Here is a 7,500-nt window from a genome sequence, read left to right on the forward strand (position 1 = left end):
GTGAAGGAGAGGACATGAGGAGAAAAGGCTAGGGGGAGGTGAAGGAGAGGACAGGAGGAGGAAGGCTAGGGGGAGGTGAAGAGGAGGACAGGAGGAGAAAAAGCTAGAGGGAGGTGAAGGAGAGGACAGGAGGAGAAAAGGCTAGGGGGAGGTGAAGAGGAGGACAGGAGGAGAAAAGGCTAGGGGGAGGTGAAGAGGAGGACAGGAGGAAAAGGCTAGGGGGAGGTGAAGGAGACAGCAGCAGGAGAAAAGGCTAATGGGAGGTGAAGAGGAGGACAGGAGGAGAAAAGGCTAGGGTGAGGTGAAGGAGAGGACAGGAGGAGAAAAGGCTAGGGGGAGGTGAAGGAGAGGACAGGAGGAGGAAGGCTAGGGGGAGGTGAAGAGGAGGACAGGAGGAGAAAAGGCTAGAGGGAGGTGAAGGAGAGGACAGGAGGAGAAAAGGCTAGGGGGAGGTGAAGAGGAGGAAAGGAGGACAAAAGGCTAGGGGGAGGTGGAGGACAGGAGGAGAAAAGGCTAGGGGGAGGTGAAGAGGAGGACAGGAGGAGAAAGGCTAGGGAGAGGTGAAGAGGAGGACAGGAGGAGAAAGGCTAGGGAGAGGTGAAGAGGAGGACAGGAGGAGAAAGGCTAGGGGGAGGTGAAGAGGAGGACAGGAGGAGAAAAGGTTAGGGGGAGGATGGATCCAGGAGAGTGTTTAGTGATCAGATGGACTTACAAACTAACTACATAGGGGATTTAAATGGCTGATATTCTACAACAGTGATATATCTTATATCGTATATCTAACATTAGCAGTAAAATAGCTCAGCAACACTTCAATGGATGGATTTTATCTGTAGCAACATTGAAATGCAGCATCTGGAAGTAAAGCAGTAGGTTGTTACCTAACCAAGAAGAGACCGACATATAGACCTACCCCTGCAGTCTCAGCAGTCTGCTCTTTCATCTCTTCGACAGGGCCCAGCCATTAGCTGTCAAGAGTCCAGAACCAGTCATCTCTTTGTCAGGGCCCAGTCGTTAGCTGTCAGGAGTCCAGAACCAGTCATCTCTTTGACAGGGCCCAGCCGTTAGACAGGGCCCAGCCGTTAGACAGGGCCCAGCCGTTAGACAGGGCCCCGCCATTAGACAGGGCCCCGCCATTAGACAGGGCCCAGCCATTAGACAGGGCCCAGCCGTTAGACAGGGCCCAGCAATTAGACAGGGCCCAGCCATTAGCTGTCAGGAGTCCAGGACCAGTCATCTCTGTACTGATCTATAGTAGGCTGTACTGATATATATATAGTAGGCTGTACTGATATATATATAGTAGGCTGTACTGATGTATATATAGTAGGCTGTACTGATCTATAGTAGGCTGTACTGATCTATAGTAGGCTGTACTGATCTATAGTAGGCTGTACTGATATATATATAGTAGGCTGTACTGATATATATATAGTAGGCTGTACTGATGTATATATAGTAGGCTGTACTGATCTATAGTAGGCTGTACTGATCTATAGTAGGCTGTACTGATCTATAGTAGGCTGTACTGATATATATATAGTAGGCTGTACTGATCTATAGTAGGCTGTACTGATCTATAGTAGGCTGTACTGATCTATAGTAGGCTGTACTGATCTATAGTAGGCTGTACTGATCTATAGTAGGCTGTACTGATGTATATAGTAGGCTGTAGTTACATATAGTAGGTTGTACTGATATATAGTAGACTGTACTGATATATAGTGGGCTGTACTGATATATAGTAGGCTGTACTGATATATATATAGTAGGTTGTACTGATGTATAGTAGGTTGTACTGATATATATAGTAGGATGTACTGATATATAAATATATATATATATATATATATATATATACACATATATATATATAGTAGGCTGTACTAATCTATAGTAGACTACTGATATATATATATATATATATATATATATATATATATATATATAGTAGGCTGTACTGATATATATATATATAGTAGGCTGTACTGATGTATATATAGTAGGCTGTACTGATTTATATATATAGTAGGCTGTACTGATATATATATATATATAGTAGGCTGTACTAATATATACATAGTAGGCTGTACTGATATACATAGTAGGCTGTACTGATATGTCACGGTGAGTGAATGAGGACCCAAAAGCGAATTAACTTAACAGAGCTTCTTTAATTACCAAACATAGGTAGGTTCAGACAGACCGGCAGATTCCGACAGGACAGGACAAGGTTACAGCAAACATGACGATAGTCTGGTTCAGGCATGAAACACAACAAACAAGAATCCGACAAGGACAGGAACAAAAACAGAGAGAGATATAGGGACCTAATCAGAGGGAAAAAGGGAACAGGTGGGAAACGGGGTGAATGGGTAGTTAGGAGGAGACAAGGAACAGCTGGGGGAAAGCGGGGGAGAAAAGGTAACCTAATACGACCAGCAGAGGGAGACAGGGTGAAAGGAAAGGACAGAAAGACACAACATGACAATACATGACAGTACCCCCCCACTCACCGAGCGCCTCCTGGCGCACTCGAGGAGGAAACCTGGCGGCAACGGAGGAGATCCTCGATCAGCGCACGGTCCAGCACGTCCCGAGAGGGAACCCAACTCCTCTCCTCAGGACCGTACCCCTCCCAATCTACGAGGTACTGGTGACCACGGCCCCGAGGACGCATGTCCAAAATCCTGCGGACCCTGTAGATGGGTGCGCCCTCGACAAGGATGGGGGGGGGGGGGGAAGACGAGCGGGGGCGCGAAGAACGGGCTTGATACAGGAGACATGGAAGACCGGGTGGACGCGACGAAGGTATCGCGGAAGAAGAAGTCGAACTGCGACAGGATTAATGACCCGAGAAATACGGAACGGACCAATGAACCGCGGGGTCAACTTGCGAGAAGCCGTCTTAAGGGGAAGGTTCTGAGTGGAGAGCCAAACTCTCTGACCGCGACAATATCTAGGACTCTTAGTTCTACGCTTATTAGCAGCCCTCACAGTCTGCGTCCTATAACGGCAAAGTGCAGACCTGACCCTCTTCCAGGTGCGCTCGCAACGTTGGACAAAAGCCTGAGTGGAGGGGACGCTGGACTCGGCGAACTGAGATGAGAACAGCGGAGGCTGGTACCCGAGGCTACTCTGAAAAGGAGATAGCCCGGTCGCAGACGAAGGAAGCGAGTTGTGGGCGTATTCTGCCCAGGGGAGCTGTTCTGACCAAGACGCAGGGTTGCGAAAAGAAAGACTGCGTAAGATGCGACCAATAGTCTGATTGGCCCGTTCTGCTTGACCGTTAGACTGGGGGTGAAAGCCGGAAGAGTGACTGACGGAAGCCCCAATCAAACGGCAAAACCCCCTCCAAAATTGAGACGTGAATTGCGGACCTCTGTCCGAAACGACGTCTGACGGAAGGCCATGAATTCTGAAAACATTCTCGATGATGATTTGTGCCGTCTCTTTAGCAGAAGGAAGCTTAGCAAGGGGAATGAAATGAGCCGCCTTAGAGAACCTATCGACAACCGTAAGAATAACAGTCTTCCCCGCTGACGAAGGCAGTCCGGTGACAAAATCTAAGGCGATGTGAGACCACGGTCGAGAGGGAATGGGAAGCGGCCTGAGACGGCCGGCAGGAGGAGAGTTACCGGACTTAGTCTGCGCGCAGACCGAACAAGCAGCCACGAAACGACGCGTGTCATGCTCCCGGGTGGGCCACCAAAACGCTGGCGAATGGAAGCAAGCGTACCCCGAACGCCAGGGTGGCCGGCTAACTTGGCAGAGTGAGCCCACTGAAGAACGGCCAGACGAGTAGGAACGGGAACGAAAAGAAGGTTCCTAGGACAAGCGCGCGGCGACGGAGTGTGAGTGAGCGCTTGCTTTACCTGCCTCTCAATTCCCCAGACAGTCAACCCGACAACACGCCCCTCAGGGAGAATCCCCTCGGGGTCAGTGGAGGCTACTGAAGAACTGAAGAGACGAGATAAAGCATCAGGCTTGGTGTTCTTAGAGCCCGGACGATAAGAAATCACGAACTCGAAACGAGCGAAAAACAGCGCCCAACGCGCCTGACGCGCATTAAGTCGTTTGGCAGAACGGATGTACTCAAGGTTCCTATGGTCAGTCCAAACGACAAAAGGAACGGTCGCGCCCTCCAACCACTGTCGCCATTCGCCTAGGGCTAACCGGATGGCGAGCAGTTCGCGGTTTCCCACATCATAGTTACGTTCCGACGGCGACAGGCGATGAGAAAAATACGCGCATGGGTGGACCTTGTCGTCAGAGAGGGAGCGCTGAGAAAGAATGGCTCCCACGCCCACCTCTGACGCGTCAACCTCGACAACGAACTGTCTAGAGACGTCAGGTGTAACAAGGATAGGAGCGGATGTAAAACGATTCTTGAGGAGATCAAAAGCTCCCTGGGCGGAAACGGACCACTTAAAGCACGTCTTGACAGAAGTAAGGGCTGTGAGAGGAGCTGCCACCTGACCGAAATTACGGATGAAACGACGATAGAAGTTCGCGAAGCCGAGAAAGCGCTGCAGCTCGACGCGTGACTTAGGGGCGGGCCAATCAATGACAGCTTGGACCTTAGCGGGATCCATCTTAATGCCTTCAGCGGAAATAACAGAACCGAGAAATGTGACGGAGGAGGCATGAAAAGTGCACTTCTCAGCCTTCACAAAAAGACAATTCTCTAAAAGGCGCTGGAGGACACGTCGAACGTGCTGAACATGAATCTGGAGTGACGGTGAAAAAATCAGGATATCGTCAAGGTAAACGAAAACAAAGATGTTCAGCATGTCTCTCAGGACATCATTGACTAATGCCTGAAAGACAGCTGGAGCGTTAGCGAGGCCGAAAGGAAGAACCCGGTATTCAAAGTGCCCTAACGGAGTATTAAACGCCGTCTTCCACTCGTCCCCCTCCCTGATGCGCACGAGATGGTAAGCGTTACGAAGGTCCAACTTAGTGAAAAACCTGGCTCCCTGCAGGATCTCGAAGGCTGAAGACATAAGAGGAAGCGGATAACGATTCTTCACTGTTATGTCATTCAGCCCTCGATAATCTATGCAGGGGCGCAGAGACCCGTCCTTCTTCTTGACAAAAAAAACCCCCGCTCCGGCGGGAGAGGAGGAGGGGACTATGGTACCGGCGTCAAGAGCTACAGACAAATAATCCTCGAGAGCCTTACGTTCGGGAGCCGACAGAGAGTATAGTCTACCCCGGGGGGGGGGTGGTTCCCGGAAGGAGATCAATACTACAATCATACGACCGGTGTGGAGGAAGAGAGGTGGCCCTGGACCGACTGAACACCGTGCGCAGATCGTGATATTCCTCCGGCACCCCTGTCAAATCACCAGGCTCCTCCTGTGAAGAAGAGACAGAGGAAACAGGAGGGATAGCAGACATTAAACATTTCATATGACAAGAGACGTTCCAGGAGAGGATAGAATTACTAGACCAATTAATGGAAGGATTATGACAAACTAGCCAGGGATGGCCCAAAACAACAGGTGTAAAAGGTGAACGAAAAATTAAAAAAGAAATGGTTTCGCTATGATTACCAGAAACAGTGAGGGTTAAAGGTAGCGTCTCACGCTGAATCCTGGGGAGAGGACTACCATCCAGGGCGAACAAGGCCGTGGACTCCCTTAACTGTCTGAGAGGAATGTCATGTTCCCGAGCCCAGGTCTCGTCCATAAAACAGCCCTCCGCCCCAGAGTCTATTAAGGCACTGCAGGAAGCTGACGAACCGGTCCAGCGTAGATGGACCGACAAGGTAGTGCAGGATCTTGAAGGAGAGACAGGAGTAGTAGCGCTCACCAGTAGCCCTCCGCTTACTGATGAGCTCTGGCTTTTACTGGACATGAAGTGACAAAATGACCAGCAGAACCGCAATAGAGACAGAGGCGGTTGGTGATTCTCCGTTCCCTCTCCTTAGTCGAGATGCGGATACCTCCCAGCTGCATAGGCTCAGCTCCCGAGCCGGCAGAGGAAGATGGTAGTGATGCGGAGAGGGGGGCAACGGAGAGCGCGAGCTCCTTTCCACGAGCTCGGTGACGAAGATCAACCCGTCGCTCAATGCGAGTAGCGAGTTCAATCAAGGAATCCACGCTGGAAGGAACCTCCCGGGAGAGAATCTCATCCTTTACCTCTGCGCGGAGACCCTCCAGAAGACGAGCGAGCAAGGCCGGCTCGTTCCAGCCACTGGAGGCAGCAAGAGTGCGAAACTCAATAGAGTAGTCAGTTATGGATCGATTGCCTTGACATAGGGAAGACAGGGCCCTGGAAGCCTCCTCCCCAAAAACAGATCGATCAAAAACCCATATCATCTCCTCCTTAAAGTCCTGATACTGGTTAGTACACTCAGCCCTTGCCTCCCAGATTGCCGTGCCCCACTCACGAGCCCGTCCAGTAAGGAGAGATATGACGTAGGCGACACGAGCAGTGCTCCTGGCGTAAGTGTTGGGCTGGAGAGAAAACACAATATCACACTGGGTGAGGAACGAGCGGCATTCAGTGGGCTCCCCAGAGTAACACGGCGGGTTATTGATTCTGGGCTCCGGAGATTCGAAAGCCCTGGAAGTGGCCGGTGGATCGAGGCGGAGATGGTGAACCTGTTCTGTGAGGTTGGAGACTTGGGTGGCCAGGGTCTCAACGGCATGTCGAGCAGCAGACAATTCCTGCTCGTGTCTGCCTAGCATCGCTCCCTGGATCTCGACGGCTGAGTGGAGAGGATCCGAAGTCGCTGGGTCCATTCTTGGTCGGATTCTTCTGTCACGGTGAGTGAATGAGGACCCAAAAGCGAATTAACTTAACAGAGCTTCTTTAATTACCAAACATAGGTAGGTTCAGACAGACCGGCAGATTCCGACAGGACAGGACAAGGTTACAGCAAACATGACGATAGTCTGGTTCAGGCATGAAACACAACAAACAAGAATCCGACAAGGACAGGAACAAAAACAGAGAGAGATATAGGGACCTAATCAGAGGGAAAAAGGGAACAGGTGGGAAACGGGGTGAATGGGTAGTTAGGAGGAGACAAGGAACAGCTGGGGGAAAGCGGGGGAGAAAAGGTAACCTAATACGACCAGCAGAGGGAGACAGGGTGAAAGGAAAGGACAGAAAGACACAACATGACAATACATGACACTGATATACATAGTAGGCTGTACTGATGTATATATATTAGGCTGTACTAATATATACATAGTAGGCTGTACTGATATACATAGTAGGCTGTACTGATGTATATAGTAGGCTGTACTGATATATATAGTAGGCTGTACTGATATATATATAGTAGGCTGTACTGATATACATAGTAGGCTGTACTGATGTATATATAGTAGGCTGTACTAATATATACATAGTAGGCTGTACTGATATGCATAGTAGGCTGTACTGATATACATAGTAGGCTGTACTGATGTATATAGTAAGCTGTACTGATATACATAGTAGGCTGTACTGATGTATATAGTAGGCTGTACTGATATATAT

The 7,500-nt window shown here is 49.8% G+C and overlaps 1 protein-coding gene across 1 annotated transcript in view; it reads left to right on the forward strand.

The window, feature by feature from the left end:
• The window catches only part of sync (syncoilin, intermediate filament protein), a 44,122-nt gene that overhangs the window by 1,162 nt on the left and 35,460 nt on the right, over positions 1 to 7,500 (forward strand). The gene's annotated exons all lie outside the window — the stretch shown is intronic.

The sequence above is a fragment of the Oncorhynchus mykiss genome, chromosome 18 (genome assembly GCF_013265735.2).
Source record: "Oncorhynchus mykiss isolate Arlee chromosome 18, USDA_OmykA_1.1, whole genome shotgun sequence".
Classification (NCBI taxonomy): domain Eukaryota; kingdom Metazoa; phylum Chordata; class Actinopteri; order Salmoniformes; family Salmonidae; genus Oncorhynchus; species Oncorhynchus mykiss.